The 13,092-nt window shown below is 45.4% G+C and overlaps 1 long non-coding RNA gene across 1 annotated transcript; it reads left to right on the plus strand.

The window, feature by feature from the left end:
• The first annotated feature begins 2,370 nt into the window (after positions 1 to 2,370).
• Positions 2,371 to 4,968, plus strand: LOC143434890 (uncharacterized). Its single transcript, XR_013104743.1, has 3 exons — positions 2,371 to 2,495; positions 4,020 to 4,150; positions 4,735 to 4,968. It is a non-coding gene; the product is annotated as an uncharacterized LOC143434890 (long non-coding RNA).
• Positions 4,969 to 13,092: the final 8,124 nt, after the last annotated feature.

The following is a 13,092-nucleotide window of genomic DNA, read 5'->3' on the forward strand; positions in this document are numbered from 1 at the left end:
GGTCACATGTCTGATTTAAGCTCAGATTTCTTGATAGAAACCCAAGTACTAGATCCCTTTCTTGCCCCTGCTATGTCTCTAATAGATTACTGAGCTGCCAGGGCACCGTGAGGGAGAAACGGTAGCTCCAAGCTTTCTGTGCATACTTCACATGGTTTCGGTGAGGATGCTAAGGAGTCAGCTCTTACTATCCACGTCATAAAACAGCAAACCAGAGGTTGGCAGTGGGCCAACATGCAATTGCTCAGAAGCTTACCAGTAATCATGTTCCAACTTTATATCCACATAGTATGGGAAGACACAACATTCTTGGGGCAGCAACAGAGACTGACGACTCACAGGTAAACAGCAGCCAGGACAGTGCATGGGTTAGCTGATGGTACCTGGGTACACTCTGCAGAGGGAATGCCCTATGCGTGATTGTGCCTGCATGATTTTGGTCTTGCTTCAGCCCTGTATTTCCTTGCTCTGTTTCCATCCATCCCCATCTGGAGAACAAACAGTCTTGGCAGCCAAATGGCTATCTCCAGTATTACTATTGTGTGCTAGAAATACGTAACTTGTTTTTTTGCTTGTCCGGGGAGTCACTTGAGAAGTTTCCAAGTCTCAGAAGAGACTCTGCCTCTATGCTTTGGAACAGCGTGGAGACTATTAAAGACTGTAGGACTTTTGAAGTTGGACTGAGTGCATCTTGTACTATGAGGTGGCCACGAGCCCATGGAGATAAGGGGTAGAAGATTATGGCTTAAAAGTGATCATATTCGTGTGTCAAGTTGAAATTATGAAACTGCTGATCTGTGTGTCTCTTTTCATATCCTGGAGAGATTACTCATTGCCCTGAAATATTAACCAATATCCTCCAAGGGGGTGGGGAGGAGAAAGTTTATTTTTACACTGCTGAGACAACTCTGGAGAGGGGCATCTCCAAGTCTCTGAGGCAAAATTCACTGTCTTTGGTTACCAAGGCGGTTTGCTATTCAGGCAGGTCTTCTGTTGAGAAGGCACAAACTGTACAGTGATAGAAGACTTATCTCCAAATAATAGTACAGAAATGGAAGCTTCACATGTGCTTGACATGTGCTTCACATGTACTTGAGCTTGGGCATGTGGATATACTGAGGAAGGAAATCAACCCATGAATGAGTGGTGGGGACAAAGGTATTTTCTACTGTAGATGTGGTAATAAGTCTGTTAGAAAAATGAGAGATGAGTCTGCATTGTGGCAAAATTGACCTTAGATGTGCATGACTTCGCTGGGTTCCTTGCTTTTTAATCTGTCTCTCTCTGTCTCTGTCTCGCTCTCTGTCTCTCTCTCTCTCTCTCTGTGTGTGTGTGTGTGTGTGTGTGTAGGCCAGAAGACAAACTCAGGTGTCATCTTCATCATCATGGGCCACTTTCTTGAGTTTCCACTGGCCTGGAGCTCACCAGTTTGCCCATCCTGGCTTGTCATTGAGCCCCAGGGATCCTCCTGTCTTTGCCTCTCCAGCACTGGGATTACAGGTGTGTGCCATAGTTACAGGTGGTCCACCAGAGATGACCACTCAGACACTGTTTATAGCCCATTGAAAGTCTTTATTCCAGTCATCTGGGGCCATTCCAGGTATTTGAGGACCTAGATGTGACTTCAAGTATCCACAACATGGGGCTATTAATGGCAGAGACCACATCCTGGCAGCTCGTCGGCAGCTGCAGGGAGCTTCAGAGAAGTAAGCAGTTGGAAGCAAGCAAGTTGATTTTCTTTTCTTTCTTTCTTTCTTTCTTTCTTTCTTTCTTTCTTTCTTTCTTTCTTTCTTTCTTTTTTTTTAGAAGGGCTTCTCTGTGTAGCCCTGGCTATCCTGGAACTCCCTCTGTAGACCAGGCTGGTCCAGAACTCAGAGATCCACTTGCCTCTTGCTGGGATTAAAGACATGCACCATCACCATTGGTGAAGAAATAAGTTTTAACAGAAGCTACAATAATCAGCTATCTGAAGGGAGTATCTAAAGACAGGTAGTTTTAACAAAGGCTAAGATAAGTTAGCTGGGGCATCCTGACCTTCGGTTCCTAGAATAGGGTTGGATAATTTTCCATGGGATTCTTCATTAAGGAGATCAAATTCTAGGTAAACCTGAAATGACCGCAGCAAGAATACAAGATGGAGGAGCCTCTGCACTGTCTTACCTTGTCATGCTATCATACTTGGCATTTCCCCCTCTAGTCCTTGGGTCCAGGTGGATCGTGTGACTGATTTTGACCAATATAATGTGGGGCAGGCATGATGCCGTGTTAGTGCTAGGCCTGGGTCTGTGTGACTGGCAATGCCCTCCTTCACTTTCTTTCACTTCCCTGAACCACGCCCACTGTGGTAGAAACGGGCTCTGCCTGGGTTTCCAGACAGTGTGGTAACATGAGGAGAACTGGTGTGTTCCAGAGACAAAGCACCAACTGTCAGATCTGCAAGGCCATCAGCTCAGCCCACCTCAGGGGAGCTAGGGGAAGGCGATAGACCTCACTAGGTAACTGATAACACACACTCTCTCTCCTCTCCCCGCCTCCCTCCCCTTTCCCAACTCTCCCCCTTTTCTCCTTCTCCTCTGCCCCTCTCCCCTCTCTCCCCTCTCTCCCCTCTCTCCCCTCTCTCCCCTCTCTCCCCTCTCTCCCCTCTCTCTCTCCCCTCTCTCCCCTCTCCCCTTTCTCCTCTCTGGTGTGTATGAGGTCATGTATCTGAAGGTGGTCCTGGGATGTTTGCTTGGGAAGGAACACTGACCCCTGGGATAGCCTTCTCTTTCTCCTGTCTTGTTTATTCAGTTAGCTGCAGTTTGTCACTTAGGTTTCACATTGGGAATCCTTCGATTACCCAGAGCTGAATTCTTCAAGGGCTCCTTCACTGACGCTTAGATAGGACAAGCCCACAGAGGCTCACGAAGACAGGTTTGGTCACTGATCCTGTGTTCAGAGGCCAGGAAGAATGGAGCATGTGGCTCTTATGGATCCTGAGGGCACTGACCATGGTGGAGTCATAGCCTGATGGCGGAGTCATAGCCTGATGGCATTACTTGGAGGTGGTGGGAAGTAGGATGTAGTGCTAATTGAAGGAAGAGGATCACTGAAATATGGTTTCAAAGGATGCACCTTGCTCTAGCTTTTCCCTCTCTCTGTCTCTGCCTGTTAACAGACACTTGACTCCATTTTTCTTTTTAGTTAAACATTGTTAGACTTTGATCATATCTTTAGCTGGAGGCCAACTTTTTTTTTTTTCTTCCTCAATAATCTTGTGAACCATCCTTACCTCCAGTTCCAGGTGATCTAATGCTCTCTTCTGACCTCTGTGGGCTCCAGGCATGAATGTGGTGCATACAACATACATGCAGGCAAAACACTCATAAACATAAAATAAATGTAAAAAATTTTCACTACAACTTGAAGTGGTTCTTTGGAAAGTTGGCTGGATGGTGTTTTGCTGGGGCAAACATATGAAAGAACATTTTGTTAAGGTGGACACAGTTGAAAGGCTAAAGCAGACTCGTGAAGGAACGTTTGGCAGAAGCAGATGCAGGTGAACAGATGTTCTGCTAAAGCGAGCACATGAAAGGACACGAGATGAAGGATTCTTCACTAAGGACACACATGTGTTGGTTGGTCCGCCTTACACTGCATAGTTGAGCTGCATTTGCTGGGACTCCATAGCGAGAAACACAACAAAAAACTTCCGGTGGTGTGCTGCAGTTTCTTGCTGCTTCTGCGGACACAGGCTGATTGGCAGAGTGATGTCAGATGAGACAGATGCAGGTGCTGAGGCAAGACCTGGAGGGTATAAATAGGACTCCAAGGGTCGTGATGGAGGCGGAGCTTGGCTTGCTGGTACAGCTAGCTGTGCAATGGTTGTGGGTCTCACTGATCTTCATTTCCCTGAGAGAGGCATAGCCGTCTCCTGGTGTCCCTCTGGGTCCCTCCTGCTGACTTGTGCCGAGGTTGAAGCCTGCCTGTCTCTGCTAGGTAGTGCTACTGCTGCTGATTCATGTTTGGTATTTCAACTCTAGGGAACTGGACTGCTGGTGTGTCCATAATGTATTTGCAAGTGGATCGAGCTGCTGCCGCTGACCTGTGAACTGAACTGCAGATTTCCAGACAACACAGATGGGAGTTGCTCCAAAGATCCATTTCTAAACAGGTCCATATCCCCAGTGTCTTTTCTTTTCCACTACTTCTGGTGGGTGGTGGGCTTAAAGGGAGGTTAAAGCGTTTAAGAGCCATCATTAAAAATAGGTTTTGAGCCTTCAATCCCAGCACTTGGGAGGCAGAGGCAGGTGGATTTCTGAGTTCGAGGCCAGCCTGGTCTACAGAGTGAGTTCCAGAACAGCCAGGACTACACAGAGAAACCCTGACTTGAAAAACAAAAACCAAAACAATAACAACAACAAAAAAAAGGTTTTGAAAAATAATAAAGTTACAACAACTAATATTTTCTGTGCAATCTGCCTTCTAAACACAATATTTCTTTAGTATGTACAGATTTAATGTTAAAATAGCAATAAATCATGCCTATGATCTTCATTTGCAGCCTCTCATCTTTCCCAGATTTTCATGAGAGCAAGTGTTAGATGGGTCAGGCAGTTTAGAGGCACGGACCTCAGATTCTTGTCCTTTTTCAGAAGCTGGTCATGTTCTAGTCAGAGGCCAGCAATTCCAAAAGTATTCTGGACTCCAGTTTCTGTTCCAGTTTCTTGTTATCTTTCTCTGCTTCTTCTTTCACAGCTGCTTGGAAGCTGTTTACGAGCAAGCAACAGAAACTGCCATCCACATCCCTGGGCTGGAGAGGCCTCTGAACATCTGGGGGTGAACCAGACTGACCAGCTTGGCTTTCACGACTCAACCCAGCTTCAGCTTTAAGACCTATAGAAGCCCCCAAACCAGCAGTTTGATGGGACCCACTCTTTGGGACCTGCTTCTGTGGTATGGGGGTGCTCTACTTACTTTCTCTTGAGCTCCTATCTGTGTGTTTATAATAAACTCCTTTCTGAAAAATCATTCTCCCTGTAGGCAGTGCAATTTGTTCTTCCAGTTCACAACATAAGAGCCCAAAGTCCCTGATTCAATTAAGTTTTTTTTTTTTTTTTTTTTTTTTTTTTTTTTTTTTTTTTTTTTTTTTTCTGTGAACATCTGGAACCCCAACTCCTGAGTGAGGCCAACCTGTGGCTGGGGAGTCTCCATCACACTCAAGGGCCTTGGTTTCCTGCGTTTCAATTTCTTTGAGTTTTTTTTTTTTTTTTTTAACAACCCCACAGATGGGCCAGGTCGTGGTGGCCCACACCTTTTATTTTAAAACTCTGGAGGTAGAGGCAGATGGATCTCTTGAGTTGTAGAACAGCTAGTGTTATGTGGAGAAACCTTGTCTTGAAAAATAAAACAAAACAAACAAAAAACACAAAAGAAAAAATAAACAAAAACCCAAAACAAATGTTTACCCACAGATGTAATTGCAGAAGCCACCAAAAACAAGGTATGTGGGAATTTGGGTATCTTCCTTCCTTCTCTCCCTGTCCCTTCTCTTCCTCCCCACCCCTTCTCCTTCCCCTCCCTTCCCCCTCCTCCTCTCCCTCCCTTCTCTTTCTCCCTCCCTTCTCCTCCCCTCCCTCGCTTCTTTCCCTCCCCCTCTCTTCTCCCTCTTCCTCTTCCCTCCCTCCTCCCTCCCGTTTCCTCCTCCCTCCCCTCCCTTGCCTTCCCCTTCCCTCTTCCCCCCTCCATCTCCTCTTTGGTATATGTGTATGCATGCACATGTGTGGCAGACCAGAGGAAAATGTTGGCTAATCTTTTCTATTGATCTTCACCTGAAGTTTTGAGACAGGGTTTCTCACTGAATCTGAAGCTAGACCTAGCTGGCTAGGACACTCAGGGGATCCGTCTCTGCCCTTCCAGTACTAGGTTATAGGTGAGCCACTGTGCCTGGCTTCCATATGTGAGTTGGGGATCTGAACTCACGTCCTCACGCTTGCCCAGCGGGTATGTTACCTATTAAGATATTTCCCTAGTTTCCCCTGAATATCTTTCTTTTTACTTTTAATAAACTCCAACTGTGCTTTGCTCTGGCTTATCCTGAAGTCCTTTTCTGTAATGTAGCCAAAGATGTAGTTTTGTCTGAGCTGAGGTCTCTGAAATACTAAGTGAGTTCCTAAGGCCACCACATTCAGCAGCACGAAGCTACCCTTCTGTCCTTGCTGCTACCACAAGAAGGGATTCAAGTGACCATGGCCTGAAACCCGTAAACCATGAGCCAAAATAAATGCTGCTGCTGCAGGTTGTTTTCCTCAGATATTTTGTCATAGCAACAGAGCTTGGATCAGTACACTCTTTAAAATGCTAGTGCATTTTATACTGTATTACACAACTTCCTGTATGTAAGAAATCCGACCGCAGTTCAGAATAGACCACTCGGGACCACGCGGTTCCAAGGGAGAGGAGGTTTATTCAGGGGAAAGGGCAAAGGTGGGGAGAGGAAGGTGGAAGAGATAAGAGAGAAGAGAAGTAGAGACCGGCCATGACCACGTGGAGAGAGAGGAAGGTGGGGGAGGGGACAGAGAGGCAAGAGGGTAAGAGAGAGAGTAAGAGAGTAAGAGGATAAGAGAGTAAGAGAATAAGAGGAAGAGGAGGGGGCAAGCAGCCCCTTTTATAGTGGATCGGCCTACGTGGCGGTTGCCAGGTAACTGTGGGGAGGAGCATACTTGGTTGTTGCCAGGTAACTGGGGAGGTGGAGTTTAGACAGAATACTAACACTGTATGTCTAGTCTGTTTTCTCCATGAAGGCCTGTGGAGGTAGCGACAGGGCCCATGCCAACAACTTCACTCTACATTCAGAATCTAGTGGAGGGCATCAGATCTAGGCAAATATTTTCCTTCTTATGCCTCTCATTGGGTCATTAAAATCTCATGGGGCTGGAGAGATCGCTCTGCAGTTAAGAGCACTGACTGCTCTTCCAGAGGTCCTGAGTTCAATTCCCAGCAACCGGATGGTGGCTCACAACTATCTGTAATGGGATCTGATGCTCTCTTCTGGTGTGTCTGAAGACAGCAACAGTGTACTCACATACATTAAATAAATAAATAAATAAATAAATAAATCTTAAAACAAATCTCAGCTATATTGCTAGGTGGTGCTGGGCCATTCCTTTAATCCCAGTGCTCAGGAGGCAGAGGCAGATGGATCTCTGTGAGTCTGAGGCTAGCCTGACCTACAGAGTAAATTACAGGACAGCCAGGGTTATATAGAGAAATCCCGTCTCAAAAAAAAAATTTTTTTTAAAAATCTTAATTATATCCTCATCAGAGATTGCATCGTGAGACAGAACTAGGTTTGATGGTGCTCTTTCTTATGGCTGGATTAACCTGTTTCTGTGAATCTTTTATTCATTGGCTTACATTAGATGACTAAGCCAGAAAAATATCCCGTGTACTGGGGACCAGGTACTGTGTTGTCTGGAACTCGTCTCTTCTTAAGCTTACAGCACAGGGAATAATAGCTCAGAGCCCTGAGTATGTTTGGCCGGAACCATTGATCACCTAACCTGTCCCTTTCATTAACAAAACCCATCTTAAATATCGTAATAAAAGCTGGGCATGGTGATGCATGCCTTCCATCCTGACACTTAAGAGGTAGAAGCAGGTGGGTATTTGTGAGTTTGAGGCTAGCCTCATCTACAAGGCACCCAAGCCAGCTATGGCTACATAGTAAGACCCTGTCCAAAAAAACAAAACAACAACAACAAAAAAACACCAATAGTCAAGTGAGGTACATGTCTGTAATTCCAGCTACTCCTGAGACCCTGTTTGAACTTTACCCTTTCATTAGTGAAACTTAAGCACATATTAATTTGCTAATTATAGTGGCCCTATGGCCAGAAGCACTAAGTCAAGAAAGAATTCTCCATCAGAGCTTGTTGTATGAGAGATTTTTCCTGGAGAGATGCAGCCCTCTCCTCATTCTTTCCAGAAGGGTCCAAACCTGGTGACTTGGTGAGTTTTTCTTGGGGTTACCCAAAGGAACTTGGGTGAGAGGCTGTTTACAGGAGCAGTACTGACTGGAACAGCTGCAGAGCTGACACAGGTGAGGTACCCACTGAGGAGAACTGCAACCTCTCACTCCTGCACCCCCCCCGGGCCCCTCCCGCTCATATGAGGGCATCAGAGCTCATTATGGATGATACCATGTGGTTGCTGGGATTATGAACTCGTGACCTCTGAAAGAGCAGTCAGTGCTCTTAACTGCTAAGCCATCTCTCCAGCCCTCTTCTAATGCTGTTGAGATGATTTTACTCCCAGGTCTGTTTGCCGCCTTTCTCTGGTCACAAGGCTCTCTCTCTCGCCATACTTCATTCAGAGGGAGAACACTCATCCGGTTTTGTAGGCGGGAGAAACTGTTAGAAGGAAGAGAGTGGTGGCGGTTGCATCAGGAGGGAGGGCTGACACAAAACAGCCCTTCTGGAATGAGCTTTATTAGGAGAGAAGACATCAAGACCATGGGAATCATGATTGAACTTTAAGGTGGGAAGGATTACAAAGGGAACAGGGCATCCTACCAGAGGTAACGTGGTGGGCTTTAAAGGGACTGAGAGGTTTTTCCTTTAAAACTTGGAGAGGAAGCTTAAAGGCTTAAAGTGAGAGTGAGGGAGAGAGAGAGAGAGAGAGAGAGAGAGAGAGAGAGAGAGAGAGAGACAAAGACAGAGATAGACATCTGATAGACAGAGACACAGAGAGAGACAGAGAGAGAGCATGCTGCCACTGACAGGATGGTGGTGAGAGCCAGTGAGAGCCCTGGAGGAGGAGCATTCAGAGAAAGTCTCCAATAAAGGGAAAATATCCGTCTATGGGGTGGTGAGAAGACCCCACCATGTGATTTAGTTTGGCTCACCTGATGTGAAGAGAGCTATGAAGAGCCAGGTAAGGAGAAATGCTGTAAAACCACAGCATGTATGGCTTCTTAACTCTTTATAGAGAGAGAAAAAGGGAGAGATGGAGGGAAGAAAGAAAAAGAGAGAGGGCATGAAGAGGGAGGAAGAGGAAAAGGAAGAAAAGGAGAGAAAGTGTGAACCTCGGGGGATTGTGACTAGGTTACCTCTGGCTGTGAGATCTGGCTACTTAGAGTGACCAGGATTTCAGTCTAACAGAAATCACAAGGGACTCCTAGCTCTTTTCAGAGAACTGGATATTCTTGTTTATCCAATCCTGTGGAAATATTGGGACAGGCCAAGATGGTGACACGTGCTTGTGATCTCAGCGCTTGGGAGGTAGCAGCAGAAGGGTTAGAAGTTCAGGATTATCTTTGGATACAATGTGAGTTTGAGGCCAGCCTGGGCCACATTATACCCTTCCTGTGGGGGTGTCTGGAGAGAGAATGTGGATATGAATATGCCAGGACTGTAGAAAGGGCTTAGGATTGTGTGAACTTCGGCTCAGCCTCGTTTCTAGCGCTTGGAATGACAATGGCACAAGAGGAAGGAACACTGAGGGTCAGTTCCTGGAGAGACAGGATTTAAATGCCAGGGCTGAGGGCCGAGTACACACCACCTCCACACTCACCAGCATTTCCTCCTGGTCCTGGGCACACGGGCTCTACCCTCCCCTTGGCACTCTGGTTGCTTAATGTTCAATACCCGCCATGGCTTTTCCTTTATGTAATGCCTGGGGTTGAACTGAGACCTCACACGTGGTTGGCTAGACCCTACTACTGAACTACATTTCCATGCTCTATCACAAATTTTAGTCTGCGACAGGGTCTCACTGTCCCGGCTGGTTTTGAACTTGTGATCTTTCTCTCTCAGCCTTCTAGAGTAGGTGGGGCTACAGGTGTGTGCCACCACATCCGGTTACTCCTATGTTTAAAATATGAGGTAAGAAGCAGAGCCAGAGCCAGTGTAAACCTTGGCATTTGCCAGTGCTTGTAGCCCTTTCTCAGTGAGGACAGCCTGGGTGTGGTGTGGCGTGTGCTTGAGATGGCTACCCTCGGAACTGAGGATGTAGCTTAGCGTTGGAGCAGCTGCTAAGAATGCAGGAAACTCAGGGTTGGATCTTCAGCGCCAAAACAGGGAGAGCCATACTTGTGTACCTGTTTAGCGTATTATAGGGGCTGGAGAAGCTTGCCGCTTGTTGCGTTCATGTGCATATATACACCTTCACCCATACCCACATAACTAAAAATAAATCTTAAAGAAGTATTACGATTAGCAGGACTTCTAAGTGAATGGGGATAGGAATGTGTGCAGCTTTAGTAGGTGAAGAGGGCTAGCTCCGTTACTCAGCACTAAACACCAACCCTCAGGAGGTTGATCTTGGGGAATCTTTTATCTTTCCTTCAACTAGCCACGTGCTTGGTTTGTAGCATCTGTGGGCAGAGGCTGCCATCTAGTGGTCATGTTTCAGCTTGCACTCTCTAGGACTACAGGCAAGGCTGAGTTTCCCATCGGCTTTGTTTGCAGTGATGGTCCTGTAGCTCAGGTTAGCTTGCAACACTGCATGTCTTAAATTGATTGTGGTGAGAGTTGCATAAATTTGTGAATACGCTAAAACACTTAAATTGTACACGATTATTATTCTCGTTATTATTTGTGGTGCTGGAGATTGAACCTAGGCAGAATGCGTTACCATTGAGCTATCTCACAGCTTGAACTGTGAACTTTATTTATTTTTTCCTAACATAATACTTTTATTAATTATCTTGGAATTTCATACAATGCACCCTAATCACACTTACTTCCTATTCCTCCTAGGTCCACTCAACTTTGTGGCCACCCCTCCCATCCTCCACCCCACCCCAAGTACACAAAGTCCAATTTGTGTTGCCCATATACTTATTGGAACATGACCCAATTCCTAGTAGCCAGTCCCTTAAAGAAAACGAATCCTTCCTATGCAACCTTCACCCTTGTCAGAAGCCATCAACTGTGAAAAGTATCTTTATCATAGCATCTTCATCACAATTGTTAAGGACTCCTTTCTATAGCTTTCTGTCTGGACTGTTTCTTTTTGGGGGTGTGGGGTAGGGTGTGTGGGGTAGGGTGAGAGTTTGGTTACACTTCCACATCACAGTCTGTTACCAAGGGAAACCAGGGCAGGAGCTCAAGGCACAAACCTGGAGGCAGGAGCTGAAAAATTATGTTTTGTGGCTTGCTTCCCATGGCTTGTTCATTTTTCTTCCCCCCTGCAACTCAGAACCACCTGCCCAAGGGTGACATCACCCAAAGTGGGCTGGACCTTCCCACATCAGGTATTAATCAAGAAAATGCCCCATAGTCTATCAGATGGAGACATTTTCTTAATTGGGCGTACTCAACCTCAGATTACTGGATTTCTCAACCCAGATTATGCAAACTCCTATCAAGTTTATATAAAACAAAACAACCCCCCCCCAAAACTCCAGCTAACACAGGAGGAAACAAACAAACAAACAAACAAAACCCCACACCTTCCAGCTTTCAGAGATAGGTATTATTGGTAGCCTATTGAAATTTCTTAATCTTGTAACTTTGTATCCAAGGTCAGTCTTTTACCACCTTCCCCTCCCTTGTAGTCTTTTCAACATCTGGCAATACTATTTCTGCTCTCAACTTTGTAAGATCATCTTTCTTGTGACCTATGGGAGAGTGGGTGGTATGTATCTTTTTCTGCCTGGCTTATCTGTCTTAGCGTAATGATCTCCAGTCCCATCAATGTTCTCATAGGGAATGGAGTTTCATTCTTTTTCTGGATGGAAAGTACTCTGCTGTGTGTGCACACCCCATTTGTCCTTCCGTCAGTTGATGGACAGCCATGTTGCTTCTATATCTCAGTTATAGTGACTAGGGCTGAAAGAAATGTGGAAGTCTCTTCAACACCCTGACTTCATCTCCAGGACTTTGCACCATGTTCCTAGGAGAAGAATTGCTGAATCACATGGTAGTTCTATTTTTAATGTGAGTTCCAGGACAGCCAGGGGTACATAGTGAGATCCTATCAAGAAAGGAAGAATTCAAAGACTCTTTTTTTTTCCAATACCCAATCTTAACATCTGTGGGCAGCTTTTAATTTCAGCTTCCATCCCTTTCCTACACAGGGTCTTTTAGGTTATTTACATTTTCTTTAGTGAACTTTGTTAACGTATGTCTTATAAGGATGTTTTTCATCTCATTTAAGCTTTTGAATTTTATCATATTTTTATTTAAACAACATTTAAAAACTTATTTTTTTCTTTGTATTTTATCTAGTCATGGATGTTTTGCCTGCATGTTTGTCTGTGCATAAGAAGGTGTCAGATCCCCTGGAGTTCTTGGCTGTGAGCCATCATGTGGCTGCTGGGAACCAGTCAGACCCTCTGGAAGAGCAGCAAGTGCTCTTAGCTTCGGAGCCATCTCTCCAGCCCAGCTTTTAAATTATGAAATTACTTGTTGTATATGCTGCTTGTCTTTAATATTTGTAGAATTAAAATGACATTCTAACTCCCTGTGTGTCACTGTGGACAAAATTTTATTAGTTTTGCTGACTTTTCCCCCCAAAGACTTTCAGTTTCCAGTTTTCTTCTACCTTTCTCTCTCTCTCTCTCTCTCTCTCTCTCTCTCTCTCTCTCTCTCTCTCTCTCTTCTTCCCCTCTCTCTTTTATTCTTTCTTTTTCTATTTTGTCCTTTATCATTTACTTTCTTCTGTTTAATTTGGAATTTTTCTTTAAAATCTTCTTATTTCTGGCTTCTAACAATGCTTATGGCCCCAAAGCTCTTTTCCTATGGTAGATGTTTGGTGTGTATAGTGGTTTGAATAGGTTTGGCCCCCTTAGATTCATGTTTCAATGCTTGGCCCTAGGGAGTGGAACTCTTAGGAGGTGTGGCCTTATTGGAGGAGGCGTGGCCTTGTTGGAGGAGGCGTGGCCTTGTTGGAGGAAATGTGTCACTGTGGAGGTGGGCTTTGAGGTCTCCTATGCTTAGGCAACACCCAGTGTGGAATCAGAGCCTCCTTCTGGTTGCCTTCCATCTGCCCAGATGCTGTAATGCTTCCTGCCATGGTGACAATAGACTGAACCACTGACACTGTAAGCCAGCACCAATTAAATGTTGTCTTTTATAAGAGTTGCCATGGTAATGGTGTCTCTTCCCAGGA

Source organism: Arvicanthis niloticus, chromosome 18 (assembly GCF_011762505.2).
Source record: "Arvicanthis niloticus isolate mArvNil1 chromosome 18, mArvNil1.pat.X, whole genome shotgun sequence".
NCBI lineage: Eukaryota > Metazoa > Chordata > Mammalia > Rodentia > Muridae > Arvicanthis > Arvicanthis niloticus.